Here is an 18,698-nt window from a genome sequence, read left to right on the forward strand (position 1 = left end):
GAAACGCTGGGCTGGAAGAAACACAAGCTGAAATCAAGATTTCCGGGAGAAATATCAATAACCTCAGATATGCAGATGACACCACCCTTATGGCAAAAAGTGAAGAAGAACTAAAAAGCCTCTTGATGAAAGTGAAAGAGGAGAGTGAAAAAGTTGGCTTAAAGCTCAACGTTCAGAAAACGAAGATCATGGCATCTGGTCCCATCACTTCATGGCTAATAGATGGGGAAACAGTGTAAGCAGTGTCAGACTTTATTTTTTTGGGATCCAAAATCACTGCTAATGGTGATTGCAGCCATGAAATTAAAAGACGCTTACTCCTTGGAAAGAAGGTTATGACCTACCTAGATAGCATATTTAAAAGCAGAGACATTACTTTGCCAACAAATGTCCGTCTAGTCAATGCTATGGTTTTTCCAGTGGTCATGTATGGATGTGAGAGTTGGACGGTGAAGAAAGCTGAGCACCGCAGAATTGATGCTTTTGAACTGTGGTGTTGGAGAAGACTCTTGAGAGTCCCTTGGACTGCAAGGAGATCCAATCAATCCATCATAAAGGAGATCAATACTGGGTGTTCATTGGAAGGACTGATGTTGAAGCTGAAACTCCAATACTTTGGCCAACTCATGTGAAGAGTTGACTCATTGGAAAAGACCCTGATGCTGGGTAGGATTGGGGACAGGAGGAGAAGGGGACAACAGAGGATGAGATGGTTGGATGGAATCACTGACTCAATGGACATGGGTTTGGGTAGACTCCGGGAGTTGGTGATGGACAGAGAGGCCTGGCATGCTGCAATTCATGGGGTCGCAAAGAGTCGGACACAACTGAGCGACTAAACTGAACTGAACTGATCTACTCAAATAATAAATATTAAAATGTTCAAATAAAATTAGAAGCTGCCATTTATCATAACTTTTACACTAAAAATGCATGAATCCAATGCAATACTTGCATTTAAGTATGTAGCACTAATGGATTTCCAGGTTACTCTAGTGGTAAATAAACCACCTGCCAACGAAGGAGACCTACGAGATGGTGGGTCTATCCCTGGGTCAGGAAGATCCCTTAAGGAGGACATGGCAACTCAATCAAGTCTCTTGCCTCGAGAATCCCATGGACAGTGGAGCCTGGTGGGCTACAGTCCATAGGGTTGCAAAGAGTTAGACATGACTGAAGAGACTTAGCACACAAGCAAGCATGTAGCACTAAAAATGTATGTAACAGAGATAAAAGTTGGGGGATAAACTATTACTCCCTGATGATGACATCCTACACACAAAATGTCAGAACAGAGGTAAATGATGCCTCTTAAAGGTATTTTTTCTTTAATAAATATAAACATTTTTCACATCTCATTAGCAACTGAGATTATTCTATTTTAGATTTACAATGTACTACAAATTTAAAGTGTTGTAAGTTTAGCATAATAGACTTTGAAAAGAGCAATAAATCTATGGAGTAGCATTTTGAAGCCAGCTCTTACTCCTTTTCTAGTGGACTCAGTGACAAAGAGATTCACCTGGAATCTTTGTGTTTGGACACAAAAATTTGCCTCTCCAGATATGAAGGATAAATTCAAAAGTATTTGTGGTACTTGTTTTTATTTTCTTTCCTTCTAATGTAACCAGGATTATGAGTTAAAGTTTCTATTAGATGCTGTTTTCTGTTTTGCTTTCTGCATCCTGACTCTTAGGGAGACATTTCCTCTTCTTGAATGCATATACTTGGCGTATAAATTCCTTCATGCACTCTGAAACCACAGTTACATCTGCACCAACCTAATAATTTTATCTAATCTTTCCACCAGTTTTACTGAAAATATTTGCTTGATTGGAGTTATATGTATGTGTGTGTGTGTGTGTGTGTGTGTGTGTGTGTGTGTGTGTGTGTGTGTATATATATATATTCATTCATGTGATTTGCATTTTACCAACATTTGTATATAGCCTATTCATTTGGGTGTTTCTCTCACTATTAACCCAGGTTTTGATTTCTACTCTTCTACCACTACATATGATTGGCTGAACCTCAATCGTATTTTGAACCACAGTTTCTTCAAAAGAATTGTGGAAATACAGATTTTAGTTTTTCTATATGTGAGATCTGAGAAAGTACTTCAAAAGGAAATCTGAATAAATGGTGAGCAAGCCGATCCAAAAAGTTGCAAATATTTTCTCTGAAATAAAAACTGCTAAAAGTTTCATATTTTATACTCCAAAGTGATAACAATATATTTAACAATTCAGTATTATTGCCTCAAATTTTATGTAACATCTCTCTCTCTCTCTATATATATATATATATATATATGTGTACATATATATAAAATGGAGAAGGAAATGGCAACCCACCCCAGTATTCTTGCTTGGAGAATTCCATGGACAGGGTAGCCTGGTGGGGTACAATCCATGGAGTTACAAAGACTCAGACACGATTGAGCAACTAATACATACACACACATACACACACACACACACACACACATACACACACACACACACACACACACACATATATATATAATGCCCATTGTGGGTTTTTTTCAGTATTGCTTCCTTGTGCACAATACACTTCAACTTGCTCAATACCTCAGTCTCCCCAATCAATAACTAAGATTCAAAACACATTTGACCCTACAAAAGTGTAGACAGAGTGAACTGAAAATTAAATGGGGAAAATAAATAATCTCACATAAAGATGTGGATAGTTAAAGAAACTCGTGATAGAAATAATACTTCAACCAATATCAGTGTGAGAACACTTGAACTATATAAAGTTACACACTGAGTACGTAAAGAAAATTAATAATCCAAATTAACTTCTATACTGAGCAAAATAAACAATTAGTATTAGAGAAGGCCTTGACTTCAAAGAACACAATAGCATGAGGAATAATGGTCATTCATTCTCAGCAAGTGTCCAAACTCCATTTCATTAGACTGCAAATACATGTATCATTATGAAAAATACTCTGGCTAATTTCAAGTTCTAAGTCATTACAAAGTGATATTAGGTGCAATAAATTCCTAACTATAAAATGTTGCTCTCTAAGAAATGATTTCAGCTTTATTTAATTTGGTATTACAGTATTAATTAGTATCAGAGTTATAAAATTGCAGTTTTAGCCCTGGGCATTTTGCCACTCCAAGTACTGTTTACTAAAATAAATCTAGCTGGAAATAATTGTTTTTATAGTGAGGGATCTATGATTCTTTATTATGAATTAGATTTGGGAGATGATATTTCAAGGGCTTTCTGTGCCACAATATTAATAAATTTTCTACCTACAAACCCTCACAAAATTATAAGTATAGAAATGAAGAAATATTCCAAATGTACACAGTGAGGCTGACTTTACATTATCTCTTCTTTTAGAAATATTTTTAAACCCTGGAACTTTCACATACCAAAGGCCTCACTTGTATCACACTTGAGCAATGACTGGTTCTCCTTTTTCTGCAGAGGTTTCCAGTGTTGAAGTAGAGACTGAGCCCTTCACATAGCCTCTTCCTCACTAGCTCATCCTGGCTCCTATATTCCTCTTTTCTGCTCTTTAATTTTCTTTAATGATTTTCTTCAGTGCCTATGTATATCTTAATCCTTCTACCTCTTGTTTAAAAAAATCTCATTTTGAGTGCTTATCCTGAAAAATTGAATTTATTAATATGTCATATATTATACGGAGAATAGGGAAATCTTACCACTGAATGCATTAAAATAATATACCGCTAGACCCTGAACTTCTAATAGGGTTTTAGTTGTGAATATCTTTGAGAGTTGTCAAAAGAGAAAAACAAAACTGAATCCTTCACTACTTAAAAATGCTCTTGCACAAATGCCAGCAATCGTACACAAATGTCACACCAGCAGTCTATTCTCTGTTCTGTTTAATTACTACATTGCAGTGATAGTTCTATAATTTTAATTGTGAAATTTTCCCCCTTGAAAACCAAGACAAAATATAAGAGAGAAAAACAAGTTGTAATATTAGAACTCATTCAACATTTAGAACATTGCTTGTACCATCTCCTTGAGTTTCAAAAAATCAGTATACAATGTAATCTAAATACAAAATTGTATATAAGTATTTGTATTCATGTATGATTTTTATAGACACATCATAATTTAACCATTGTCAAAAAGTTATCAATTTGATACGACAGGCATAAAATACTGAGACAGACTGAGATCATCATTGTTTTCATATGTAAATTTGTGTCTATGAGTTTTCTAAATATAGTCATGTATTTTTTACTAAGTTAAAATTTTATCTAATGCTTTAAATGAACTGTATCACAGAAGCTAAAAGTAGATAGAAAAAGACAAATTTTCAAAGTACACCTGGCTGCATGAAACTTTAGAATATTCTCTACCTGATCTGTAATGCAAATACTTACAGTTAAATGTGTTACTCTATTACACAATGTTGTGGTTGTTAGAGAAAAATCTAATAAACAGATATCCTTTATTAAAGGCTATCAGGAAACAAGTTGTGTTGAACTGCATCAACTTTAATATCATACATAAATCTCATCTCCCACTTGCCAAAGCTTGCTAATGCTTTGTTCTATTAATAATAGAATATATCTTTAATACAAAAATTTAGTCAGGAGGCATAGGAAGCATGTAATCCTTTCAGCTGATTTATTTCAATAATGGGAAAATGTTTTTCAATATGTATTAGTATTTTAATTTGACCAGTCTGTGTATGGGCTACCCAAGTGGCTCAATGGATAAAGAATCTGCCTGCAATGCAGGAGATGCAGGCAGACATGAGTTCATTCCAAGGTCAGGAAGATCCCCTGAAGGAGGTCATCGCAACCCACTCCAGTATCCTTGCCTGGAGAAAACCATGGACAGAGGACCCTGGTGGGCTATAGTCCATAGGGTTTCAAAGAGTCAGGCACACCTGAAGTGACTGAGCATGATCTGTGTATACCATCAAGAACATAGGGAAAGATTGTTTAGGAAAGAATTGTCTGTTTCAAGACTAATCAATTGTCTTCGTTTTATACTATGGCAAAATATTATCTTTCTCACAGTAAACAATTTGGACTTACTGCAGGTCATTTCTATCCAATCCCCAATTGGGAATAGCTCAGCATTTTACATTTCTATGAATCAAATCTTGAAAAATTATTAGTTATGCTAGTGACAAAATAAAACCCATGAAATTCATTTTTAGTTGGAAAATTTTAAAACTTTGAAGTAACGTATATCCCCCCAGATTCTCTTTGGTCTCTAGAAGACTTCAGATTTGAAATTGTAATACAGAGAAACAAAAAATGATGCTTTATTGTGGGTGTAATTGGGTCCCCCCTCAAATATAATTGCACAGATCCACTTACACATGGATTTTTCTCAATAAATACATACTACACTATTACATGATCTGAGATTAATTCAATCTGCTAGTGCAGAACTGCAGATATAGAGGGCCACCTGTAAAGTTATACATGGATTTTTAACTGCGGGCAGGCATGTTAGCACCCCTAATCCCTGCATTGTTCAAGAATAAACTGCATACAACTTTTTAAGTAAGAGAATAGAGGCTGAGAAGAGAGAGAGGAGATGGAGAGGGAAAAGGATAAGTTATTAATAGTTTTGTTTTTCCCCCCTAATTTCCAATATTTTGCCTGTAGTCAGAAACTTACTGTCAGAAACATGGTTGTTGGAGTGCTCTGCTGACTAAAACATATGTATGGTCAAAACATTTTTATCAACATCTTTATCAAAAATTTAGATTTTGTGCTCATCCCTGCTAAAATTTACTATTGTGGCTCTACCCAAATATAGAGAGGCAGCAATATCTTCAACTGAATTTACATATATATATATAGGTTTCCTTGGTAGCTCAGACAGTAAACTGCCTGCAATGCAGGAGGACTGGGTTCAATCCCTGGGTTCAAAAGATCCCCTGAAGAAGGAAATGGCAACCCACTTCAATATTCTCATCTAGAGAATTATTTATGGACAGAGGAGCTTGGCGGGCTACGGTCCATGGGATCAAAAAGAGTCGGACAGGGCTACGTGACTAACACTATATGTACATATACATAGGCTTCCCTGGTGGCTCAGTCAGTAAAAAATCCACCTGCAATGCAGGAGACCCACGGACAGAGGTGTCTGGTGGCTACAGTCCATGAAGTCACAAGGGTTGCACATGACATAGTGACTATACCACCATACACACACACACACACACACACACACACACACACACACGTATATATATACACATACATATGTATGTATGTATTTGTGTGTGTGTATATATATAATTATTGATCATTCTGTAAAAGGGAAGAAAAGAACTGTCAACAGCCCATGCTGCTCACAAGGTATCTGTGAATACAACCTTATTTGGAAATATGGTTCTTGCTGATGTAATTAAGTTAGGATGAGGTCATATTCGACTAGCATGGGCCTGAGTTCAGTACAACTGCCCATATAAGAAGTGGAGGAGAGACACACAAGGAGAAGATCATGTGACAACTGAGGCAGAATTTGGAATGATGAAACTCTGTAAGAAAAGGAATGCCGAGAATTGTTGGTAAAAACCAGAAGCTAAGAGAAAGACACTGGGAAATACGCTTGACATCCCAGAGGTTAAAAGTTTGAAATTGTGATGGCCCACTGGATCATTTTTGAGGTGCTTTTAATTTTGATCTAGCATACTCAAAGGTCTTAATTTCTGTATTTCCTTTCCTGTTATTATTTGAACTCTAATGTTCTAGACAGAGTTTAGACTCTCTTGAGAAAAAGAATTTCCAAGATTTTTTCTCCTTTTCTGAAATTGCTTAGGCCTGAGAAATTGTTTCTTTAGGGTAAATTTAGCCCTAATATCCGAAGTCCCTGTCACTGTAAAATCAACCTTAACAGATGGCTGAAATGAAGCCGTTTTAATGTTTCTGAAGGCTGGGTCCCTGAGAAATGCTAAAAACAATGCTTATGCTGTGTGATTATGAGTATTATGAGAATTCTGCCTGAACCATTTAATTGGATAACATTTTTGAAAATGCCAAATTTTCTTCTGTAGTGGTGTGGTATGCCTCAAGTATTTAATTTTCATCTATTTCCCCATTCCTTTCAGGAAGATGTAAGTGAGTTTCTAATAGCTTATTCCACTCAAATTGGTTCATTTTCTTCTTTAGGTAGGTTGACATACAATTTGTCTAAACCAGAGAAATTTTTGAGAGTGACAGGGGCAGCAGGCATAAACCGTGGCTATGCTTGGCTGAACAGACTGTCTCACAACATAGCAGGTTTGCTGGAATTGAAATTCTTTCTTCTTCTGAGTATCTTTCTACTTTGTAGCTCAGTTATATTGCTTTCTAAAATATTTTTTCCCAAATTTTATATTTAAAATCTCATACATACGAGATATATATGTATACATACATGCATATATACAAAATTTAATATGTACTAAAATCACTTACTGTTATGAAAAATCTTGTCCATCTTCACTCCCTCATGCTGCAGAATCTCAACAAGAATATATTTTCTCAATGGACCTATTTGTAACCCAAGTCTGGATTGATTGCCATTTTTCTGTTCTCAGATTCCTTTCCCTTGCTTTGAACTCTAGAGTGGTGGGGTGGCATTACATGCTACATTTATCAGAAGTCCTTGTACCCTGGATTCTGATTGAGTTCAGTCAGTGGAAACCATTGGGAAGAATTTGGCTGGAAAGAGGAAGAGAGGTAGAGAACTTTCCACTCTGAAGTCCCAAATAATGCTTGTGTAGCCCTTTTTGGCAGAGAAGGCAATGGCACCCCACTCCAGTACTCTTGCCTGGAAAATCCCATGGATGGAGGAGCCTGGTAGGCTGCAGTCCATGGAGTCTCTAAGAGTCGGACACGACTGAGCGACTTCACTTTCACTTTTCACTTTCATGCATTGGAGAAAGAAAGGCAACCCACTCCAGTGTTCTTGCCTGGACATTCCCAGGGACAGTGGCGTCTGGTGGGCTGCCGTCTATGGAGTCACACAGAGTTGGACACGACTGAAGTGACTTAGCAGCAGCAGCAGCCCTTTTTGGTGGTCCAAGCTTCTATACTTTTCTGAAGACCCTCAGCTCTAGCTACAGCCAAATGACTCTTCTCAGAGTGCCAGCTACTGCCTGATGCCTCTGCACAGCAAGACTTGGTTCTGGAAGTATCTCATGGTATTGTGCTCTAGTAGCATGGTCTCCCTCCGGCCCATCCAGCCCTAAAGTTAATTAAAGCTTCCTGTTGTATTTATTTAAATTTTTTGTGTTTCATCTCTGCCAACAACCTTGAAACTAGTTTCTTATTTAAAATTTTTCTGTTCATGGTACTGTTTTTCTGACCATACCTGAATATACTCAGAAACAATCTATTAATAAACAAACTGTCTTATATTTAATAGTTCTCATTGTCACGTGTAGAATTCTAAAGTGGCTTTCAAGGTTCATGCTCACAGATATACATGCCCTGAATAATCCCCTCTCTTTGACTAAGGATGAAACTTGTGGATACAGTGGAATATCACATGATTGTTTGTTTACATTAAATGACATTTTACAGATGTGATTATCTTCCCGTATCAGTTGACTTTGAGTTAACAAAAACATGTTACTGTGAGTGGGCTTGCTGTAGTCAGGGGAACCTTTAAAAGAGGATTTAGGATTTTATTATTTTTTTTGCAGTAAATAAATTTAATCATTAGGCATTCATATTTTTGAGCATGTTTCAGTTGCTTAGTAAAGGTAGGATAAAAGATCACACTTTTGATATTTCTAAATAAAATTTATTCTGATACAGACAGTCTTGATTTTGGTATTCCAATATCAATCATTTTTTGTGGGCACTCACCCCAGGGATTTCAGAAGAAACTAATTGAAGACAGGACTGTAGTATATTTATAGTTTCCACTATATTCATTTGACTGGTTCTATAATGTGGGCAATATTCTTCTATTAGCATCCAACTCCTACACACCATGCTTGGTCACCTGGACCTTCATTGCATCTTTCAAATTAGGGCTTAATATTCAGTCATCAGAAAGCTACACAGTCACTGCAGCTCTAGGTGCTACATGAGAGTATGTACACCTGGATTTTTCTTTCTCACGAAGTCTTCCGCTCCTCTCTTCCCATCTTGGAAATCAAATCTCCAGCCACCAGTGAGGCCATTCTCACTTTTCCTTACCACAAAAAGCACACACTATTTGGCCTTTATATCTCAATTGGTCTCTGAAAATCCATATAAAAAATAAGTAAGTGTACATGTTGAGCTCTCAAAATTTAAAAACTGCATTTCAAGTATGTATTTCTTTTTCAATTTATGTTTGTCCAGACTCACTTTCTGGAATCCAGTCCCATCACTTCATGGCAAATAGATGGGAAAACAGTGGAAACAGTGGCAGACATTTTAGGGGGCTCCAAAATCACTACATATGGTGACTGCAGCCATGAAATTAAAAGATGCTTACTCCTTGGAAGAAAAGTTATGACCAACCTAGACAGCATATTAAAAAGCAGAGACATTGCTTTGCCAACAAAGGTCTGTCTAGTCAAAGCTATGATTTTTCCAGTAGTCATGTATGTATGTGAGAGTTGGACTATAAAGAAAGTTGAGTGCTGAAGAATTGATGCTTTTGAACTGTGGTGTTGGATAAGACTCTTGAGAGTCCCTTGGACAGCAAAGGAGATCCAACCAGTCCATTCTCAAGCAAATCAGTCCTGAGTGTTCATTGGAAGGACTGATGTTGAAGCTGAAACTCCAATACTTTGGCCACTTGATACAAAGTACTGACTCATTTGAAAAGACCCTGATGGTGGGAAAGATTGAAGGTGGGAGGAGAAGGGGACAACAGAGGATAAGACAGTTGGATGGCATCACAGACTCAATGGACATGAGTTTGAGTAGACTCCGAGAGTTGGTGATGGACAGGGGGGCCTGGCATGCTGCAGTCCATGGCGTCACAAAGACTCAGACATGACTGAGTGACTGAACTGAACTGAACTGAGACTCTCTTCTGCTCCTTCCTAAGTGATCTCCTCAATTCTTCTTCCCTGAGGAAAGTATATAGAAAACATGCCTATCCCATTCTCCAGGACTTTAGTTTTGTTTACCTCACTAACCATTACAAACCCCACTGAACTCAAATTACTATTATTCTTTTCTTTATAATGAGAAGCCTCAGAATCATCTTCTGAGTTGTAGTTTAAAAATACACATTTTTGTAAATAAGGCTATCAGTCATCTTTTTCTATGTTGTTAGTCTATTATACTAAACTTCACATTTATGGTATTTTGGTAATAATAATTGGTTATAAGATAAAAATACAGTTAATTATTTGCTCACAGTGAGTAAGGAGTAAAATTTTGTCTTTCATTAAGTGTAAATGGTTAAAGACCCTCTCACATGAACTCCAGTAACCACTGAGATTCTCAAATCCAATGTGCAAGTGAATCATCAGAGGGTGACTTTCTCAGAAAACGAATGCTCAAATAATTAAAAAAACTCTTTGCATTTCTTAACATGGTATTCAAAAATGAAAAATTTTTAACATAGTACTGGAAAATTAAACTTCTAATGAAGAACTGAGACTGTAATATAAATCTGAAAAAATATAAATGTAGAGAGATCCAGACAATATTTAGAACAGCCATATTTACTGTGATATAATATATTATATGATGTTGAGGCTGCAAAATGTTTAAAAACACAATAACTAAAACAAAAGCAAAATCAAAGGTAGTTGAAACCAACACTGAGTGACTCTGGGAGATGCAAACTCTTATCAGTTACATAATATTCAAAATGGAAATGAAAGTACTTGTCATGGTGTAATAAGTGTAAAAGACTTTGATGATAAGAAGATTAAAAGTAATTTAAGTATCTCATATTTAGAATAATAGCATGATAATGTGATAATATAAATAACACTCATGAATATAGGCACCATTTCACTAATAATATAAATGCTGGTGGTGATGGTGGTGGTTTAGTCGCTAAGTTGTGTCTGACTCTTGCGACCCCATGGACTGTAGCCTGCCAGGCTTCTCTGTCGATGGGATTCTCCAGGCAAGAATACTGGAGTGAGTTGCCATTTCTTCTCCAAGGGATCTTCCTGACCCAGGAATTGAACCCAGGTCTCCTGCACTGCAGGCAGATTCTTTAACAACTGAGCTACAAGGGAAGTCCAATACAAAAGTTAGTAATCTGGAAAAAGAATGAGCGATTTTATTTTAGCAAATACTTTTAAACACATTTTTAAAGATTTTGTTCTGCTGCCTGCATTATACCACAATGGGTAATGTTTTAGATGAAGATAATGTTGAAAACTATCTTCTGACTATTCATACTGTTCATGAGGTCCTCAAGGCAAGACTATTAAAGTGGTATGACATTCCCTTCTCCAGTGGACCATGTTTTGTTAGAACTTTCCACCATGACTCATTCGTCTTGGGTGGCCCTACACGGCATGGCTCATAGTTTCATTGAGTTAGACAAGGCTGTGGTCCATGTGACAAGTTTGATTTCTTTTCTGATATTGTGGTTTTCATTCTGCCTGCCCTCTGGTGGATAAGGGTAAGAGACTTATAGAAGCTTCCCAATGGGAGAGACTGACTGTGGGGGCAACTGGGTCTTGTTCTGATGGGTGGGGCCTTGCTCAGTAAAACTTTAATCCAATTTTCTATTGATTGGCAGGGCTGTGTTCCCTCCCTGTTGTCTGCCTGAGAACAGACTATGGTGGAGGTAATAAAGATAATGGCGACCTCCTTCAAAAGAGCCCATGCACGACTGCCACACTCAGTGCCCCCAACCCTGCAGCAGCCCACCACTTACCCGGGCCTCTGCCAGAGACTCCTGGACACTCACAGGCAAGTCTAGGTCAGCCACCTGTGGGATCACTGTTCCTTTCTCCTGGGTCCTGGTGTGTACAAGGTTTTGTTTGTACCCTCCAAGAATCTGTTTCCCCAGTCCTGTGTAAGTTTTGTAATTCAATCCCAATTGCCTCCAAAGTCAAATGAAGCTAAAGGCAAAGGAGAAAGATATACCCATTTGAAGGCAGAGTTCCAAAGAATAGTAAGGAGAGATAAGAAACCTTCCTTAGTGATCAATGCAAAGAAATAGAGGAAAACAATACAATAAGAAAGACTAAAGATCTCTTCAAGAAAATTAGAGATACCAAGGGAATATTGCATGCAAAGATGCACAAAATAAAGAACAGAAATGGTATGGACTTAGCAGAAGCAGAAGATATTAAGAAGAGGTGGCAAGAATACAAAAAAAGAACAATACAAAAAAGATCTTCATGACCCAGATAACCACGATGGTGTGACCACTCACCTGGAGCCAGACATCCTGGAATGCGAAGTCAAGTGGGCCTTAGGAAGCATCACTGCTAACAAAGCTAGAGGAGGTGATGGAATTCAAGTTGAGCTGTTTCAAATCCTAAAAGATGATGCTGTGAAAGTGCTGCACTCAATATGTCAGCAAACTTGGAAAACTCAGCAGTGGCCACAGGACTGTGAAAGGTCAGTTTTCATCCCAATCCCAAAGAAAGGCAATGCCAAAGAATGAACAAACTACCGCACAGTTGTACTCTTCTCACACGCTAGTAAAGTAATGCTCAAAATTTTCCAAGCCAGATTTCAACAGTATGTGAACTGTTAACTTCCAGATGTTCAAGCTGGATTTAGAAAAACCAGAGGAGCCAGAGATCAAAATAACATCTGCTGGATCATCAAAAAAGCAAGAGAATTCCAGAGAAACATCTACGTCTGCTCTATTAACTATGCCAAAGCCTTTGACTGTGTGGATCACAACTAACTGTGGAAAAATCTTAAAGAGATGGGAATACCAGACCACTTGACATGCCTCCTAAGAAATCTGTATGCAGGTCAGGAAGCAACAGAACTGGACATGGAACAACAGACTGGTTCCAAATAGGAAAAGGAGTAAGTCAAGGCTGTATATTGTCACCCTGCTCACTTAACTTATATGCAGAGTACATCATGCAAAATTCCGGGCTGGATGAAGCACAAGCTGGAAGCAAAATTTTTTGCCAGGAGAAGTATCAATAACCTCAGATATGCAGATGACACCACCCTTATGGCAGAAAGCAAAGAATGTTGGCTTAAAACTCAACATTCAGAAAACCATGATCATGGCATCTGGTCCCATCACTGCCTGGCAAGTAGGTGCCAAAACGATGGAAAGAGTGACAGACTTTATTTTCTTGCTTGGGCTTCAAAATCACTGCTGATGGTGACTGCAACCATGAAATTAAAAGACACTTGATCCTTGGCAAAAAGTTATGACCAATCTAGACAGCATATTAAAAAGAAGAGATATTGCTTTGCCAACAAAGGTCTGTCTAGTCAAAGCTATGGTTTTTCCAGTAGTCATGTATGGATGTGAGAGTTGGACTATAAAGAAAGCTGAGCACTGAAGTATTGATGCTTTTGAACTGTGGTGTTTGAGAAGACTCCTGAGAGTCCCTTGGACTGCAAGGAGATCGAACCAGTCCATCCTAAAGGAAATCAGTCCTGAATATTCATTGGAAGAACTGATGCTGAAGCTGAATCCTGATTGAAAAACTAGCTCATTAGAAAAGACTCTGATACTGGGAAGGAATGAAGGCAGGGGGAGAAGGGGATGACAGAGGATCGGATGGTTGGATGGCATCTCCGACTCACTGGACATGAGTTTGAGCAAGGTCCTTGAGTTGGTGATGGACAGGGAAGTCTGGTGTGCTGCAGTCCATGAGCCCATAAAGAGTCGGACACGACTGAGCAACTGAACTGAATTGAACTGATCTTATAGTTTTAAAATTACATTTTTCAAACCAGAAAAGTTTGGAGAAAAACCTGACAACCTGTGAAAGTATGTTTCCTGTTACATTTCTGAGATTCCTTTGTAAAACTACTGTGTCTTTTAAGGTACAAATATAAAAGCTTGAAATTGGCTAAAAATATCTTTGATTATAGTGTGACATCTCATATTAAAATGCACTGATCTCACTGGAATAAAATTAAAATAAATTTTTAATTAGTATAACACTACACAGCATGCCAGAGAAATACTGTAATTTTCTATACAGCTATAAATGCTGCTATCTTGAGACTTTTATTATAAATCAGGATGATGTAAACAGGTTATTCATATAGTGTAATACTAAGTTGTTTCAACAAGTCTACAGTACTGGGGGTTTTCATTATTTGAACTTTCTGTATATAATAAGCTCCTTAATAGAAACTTATAAAATAGAATACTTATAATTCTCTGAGCCATTCACGCACTTAGAGCTACATAAAAAGGGGTATAATTAATTGATTAGTAGATGTTTTTAGTCCTACGTTATTCCACTTTGTTCACTAGAAAAATATTTTATGCATATTAAATGATACTATTATGTACACTGTCCTGGGGAAATTAATGTTTGTGATTATGTACTGAATTACAAAATAACAGTTGAAGGCATTTGATGTGAATTTAATGATTTAGCCCATAGCTTCAAGGACGTCCCTAGTACCATAAAGAGTGATCCAATTTTTAATTAGATCATGGTATCTTAACATGCATTCTGAAATAAAAATAATTGAATTTTTTACATACTTAACCCTCTTAAAATTACCTGGCAGATTTTGTAGTTACTTGAAGTTATACCAAGAATTTGATCATTGCTAAGTTAATTAGGTCCTTTACACCTTAGTTTCCTCTTTAACAAAAAGGAAATAATATCAGCAATCTCCTTCAGCTGGAGTGAGGAATAAATCAAGTTTGTGCATGTAAATATTCTAGTATACTGTTTGATGTGTGATATTCAATTCTTTTTGTGATATCTCATTCTTTTTCAGATTTCACTCTGAGACATTTAAAGTCTTGTCAACTGACATTCCTCTGTAGATATTCTAAAATTCATCCTCATAGGACCGTTTATTGCTCACATTTATCATGTGTTTTCCCCCATGACTTTCTATACTGTTGAACAGATGCTTCCTTGGAATGAATGTGTCTTTCATTCCACCTGGTTCATGCTCTACACACATTGATGTTCTTCTCATCCTTACATGCAGACTCAGAATGAAGACCATCTTTCCACTGAATACGACTCCTGTCTTCAGAGTTTGTGTCTCTTACAAAAATTCATTTTTATTTCATGTTTGGCATATTTATCTTGTAGAGTTATTTTTCCTTATATCTGCCCCACTGGAATTTAGGATTTTGAGGATAATGTTACATGCTTTCAATTCATTTCCATATACTACTTCTCCTATTTTTTAAGAAAATTTTGTCAATATATGTTCTATCAAATGTGAAGAATATAATTAACTCTGTATATACCATAAAACCCAGTATAAACAATATGTGATATTTAATATTAAACTCTTGTAGCAGATGGTGGACAGTATCCATCTGTATGGCTCTATATTCTCAACTCCCATCTAACCATAAGCTGTATCTCCTGTACAGAATTTCCAGTAATGTCAAAAGTCAAGTAACATGCAACCATGTTAGACTCAAAAGGCCTCAGGTTCTAGTCAGGGTACAGACAGAGGAAGCTGGAACAGAGTGCTATCCCAAATTAAGTGAATCTAAAATATGGGATTATTCCTTTCTGCTCCTAAGATTGTGAACGCTAGTGGGAGACTGGTGAGCAAAAAAATTTCTTTCCAGTGCTCTGAAGTAAGGACTGTACACTTACCAAATGGTTCTGTGCATCTCTTAACATTTAATGAATAGCCACTACAGACATGGACATGAACTCAATGAACAAGCAAAGGAAAGACAAAAGCAAAACCACAACAAAATAAAAATAGAATGAGCACCTTTCTAGGATCTGACTGTTGGAAAAAATGAAAAAAACAGCTAGAATAATATACAATAAAAACATGCAAATAAATTAAACACACATGAAAAACTTTCTGAAACAAAGGCAAAATAAAGTTGCAAAAATGTGAATCTAAACCACCACCATTGCATAAATATTAAGTATCAATAGATTATTTGAAGTATAGATGAAGGCAACATTGGATAAGATGGTTGGATGGCATCATCAGCACAATGGACATGAGTTTGAGCAAATTCTGGGAGATAGTTAAGAACGGAAAGGCCTGGCATGCCTCAGTTCATGGGGTCACAAAGAACTGGACACGACTTAGTGACTTAACAACAAGTATAAAATAAAACATAGTAGCTTATGTGTTTCCCAGGTGGCACTAGTCCTAAAGAACCTACCTGTCAATGCAGAAAATATAAGAGATGCGGGTTCAATCCCTGGGTTGGGAAGATCTCTTAGGGGAGGGCATGGCAACCCACACCAGTATTCTTGCCTGGTAAATCCCCATGGACCAAGGAGCCCGGCGGGCTGGAGTACATGGAGTCTCAAAGAGTTGGACACAACTAAAGTGACTTAGCACGTAGGCATGCATGTCATAGGTTATAATATCCAGGAGAAGGAATGTACTAAAGGATACGAAAGGCTTGAAAAAAATCAGATAACTTAAATAATAAATCTTGAGTGCATTTTTAGATATTTTCTGAATGTTCATTTACATATTTTAAAGCTTTTTTGTTGTCCTGTTTATCCTTATTATATCTTTCCTTCTCACCATCTCTCTCTTTCATCACTATTTTTACAGTTGTATCACATTAACAATAGAATACTTTCTTCAAATATATAAATACCTAGTATTATTTATGCCTAGTGCTGCATCCTCATTAATATAGTGGTGAGTATCCCCTCCTGTCACGCTGGAGACCAGGGTTCGATTCCCCGACGGGGAGGCTGACTCGATGTTTGGGCTTCCCAGGTGGTGCTCATGTTAAGAGCCTGTCTCCCAATACAAGAGACGTAAGAGATGTGTGCTTGATTCCTGGGTTGGGAAAATCATCTGGAGAAGGGCATGGCAACGCACTTCAGTGTTCTTGTCTGGAGAATCACATAGACAGAGGAGTGTGGTGGGCTAGTCCATAGGGTCACACAGAGTCTGACATGACTGAAGCCACTTAACACATAATACAACCTGAAAATGAAAAATTTAAAATTTAAATAACTTAATAGCAAAATTACATTTTGAAATAATACTCCCTTTTATCCTTTGAATCATTGATTCAAAGCCTTTTATGACTTACAAAAGCAATTTTTATATTACTTTGCTATTTTATATATGAATACCAACTTTAAAGGTGCTAAATAACTTCTAACATGCTGTGACAAGAGAAAAAGCAAATATTAGAGCAAGTTTTTATCTTTTATCTTTAAAGATATAGTTTTACCTTTAATCCAAGTAAGTATAAGCACATACTTAGATTACAATAATTGAACCATTTTTTGACTGTGAATAATAATTTACTCTAATTTTAAAATATGGGGATATAATAATTGGAATTTTGCGCTATGCTTCCTGTTTATTCATAAGTAATATATAGCTGCACCATATAGTATATAGTTTATGCAGTATATAGTTTTTTATTTTTGATGACTTTGGGCCAGTTTTTAACATGGTTACATAAATTATTTATGCATATTCATAGCAGATGGACATCAATATGATAGGTTTTTAAACAATGTATTATATATATATGGATATTTAATATCCTACTTAAATCATGTTATGCATAAGCTTAAAATATTTATTTTCACTAATCTACAGACAGACATTATCACAAAGAATAAAATTGGATTTAGATGTTATGTGTGTGTGTGTGCCAAGTCACTTCAGTCATGTCCAACACTTTGTGACCCTATGGACTGTAGCCTGCCAGACTCCTCTTTCCATGGGATTCTTCAGGCAAGGATACTGGAGTGGGTTGCCATGCCCTCCTCCACCTAAATTTACACTTTTGGCAGAACTATTAGATTGATGCAAATGGAACTGTGGTTTTTGCATTGTGGAAATTTCTGTTTGATATTGCAATATATTCTTTATAAATGTGGTTATGTTGTATGTCATTTTAATGCATATTTTTCACTGTATTTTTTATTACTTTCTGTTTATTTTATATGTATTTTAAACTATGGAAATAATTTTAGACAAAAAGTAAATTTGAGTGATTTTCTTATTCAGGTTTAAAATGGATCTTAAAGCAGCAGAGACAACTCCCGACATCAACAATACATTTGACCCAGGAACTGCTAATAAACGTATGTGCGCAGTGATGGTTCAACAAGTTTATTCATTGCTTTCTTGATCCACATGCTCACAGGTAAATAAATATTCAGTACTTCTTTTATAACAAAAGAACTTGTGCTTAATAGAAGAGTTTATTTCAAGAAAGGAAAATAATAATATATATATCAAATGCCCACTACTGGACACATATTTTATTGTTTTATGCTTAGAAATTAATATAAGGAGGTTTGCATCAACTCAGCTATTTTTTACAGAGGAATTATTCTTTATCTCTTTATTTATCTACCTACAAATATATGTGCTCTTGTATATCCATATAACACATACACACACACACACACACATATATATATCACGGAGTACATATAATGCATTCTACATATTTAAGATGTATTTTCATAGAATTCATATACATGTTTATGTATGAATTGTATGTTATTATTGGTATGATTATTTATTCTGAAATGGGATTTAAATATGGGGTAATATTTGACTCATGAGAAGGTTTTAGGGAATTTGTGTATCACTGGCATCAGATCAAATATATGTAGCAAGGTTAATAGTAGGTCAGTATCC

At 36.5% G+C, this 18,698-nt stretch overlaps 1 protein-coding gene across 1 annotated transcript in view; it reads left to right on the top strand.

Annotated features, from left to right (window-relative positions):
• The window catches only part of LOC145539113 (uncharacterized), a 748,246-nt gene that overhangs the window by 340,856 nt on the left and 388,692 nt on the right, over positions 1 to 18,698 (top strand). Inside the window, exon 4 of the mRNA XM_081572604.1 lies at positions 18,057 to 18,195. The gene's annotated coding sequence lies outside the window, so the exon portion shown is untranslated. The remainder of the gene's footprint in view (positions 1 to 18,056; positions 18,196 to 18,698) is intronic.

The sequence above is a fragment of the Giraffa tippelskirchi genome, chromosome 2 (assembly GCF_054371585.1).
Source record: "Giraffa tippelskirchi isolate mGirTip1 chromosome 2, T2T-mGirTip1v1.2.pri, whole genome shotgun sequence".
In the NCBI taxonomy this organism is placed as follows: Eukaryota; Metazoa; Chordata; class Mammalia; order Artiodactyla; family Giraffidae; genus Giraffa; species Giraffa tippelskirchi.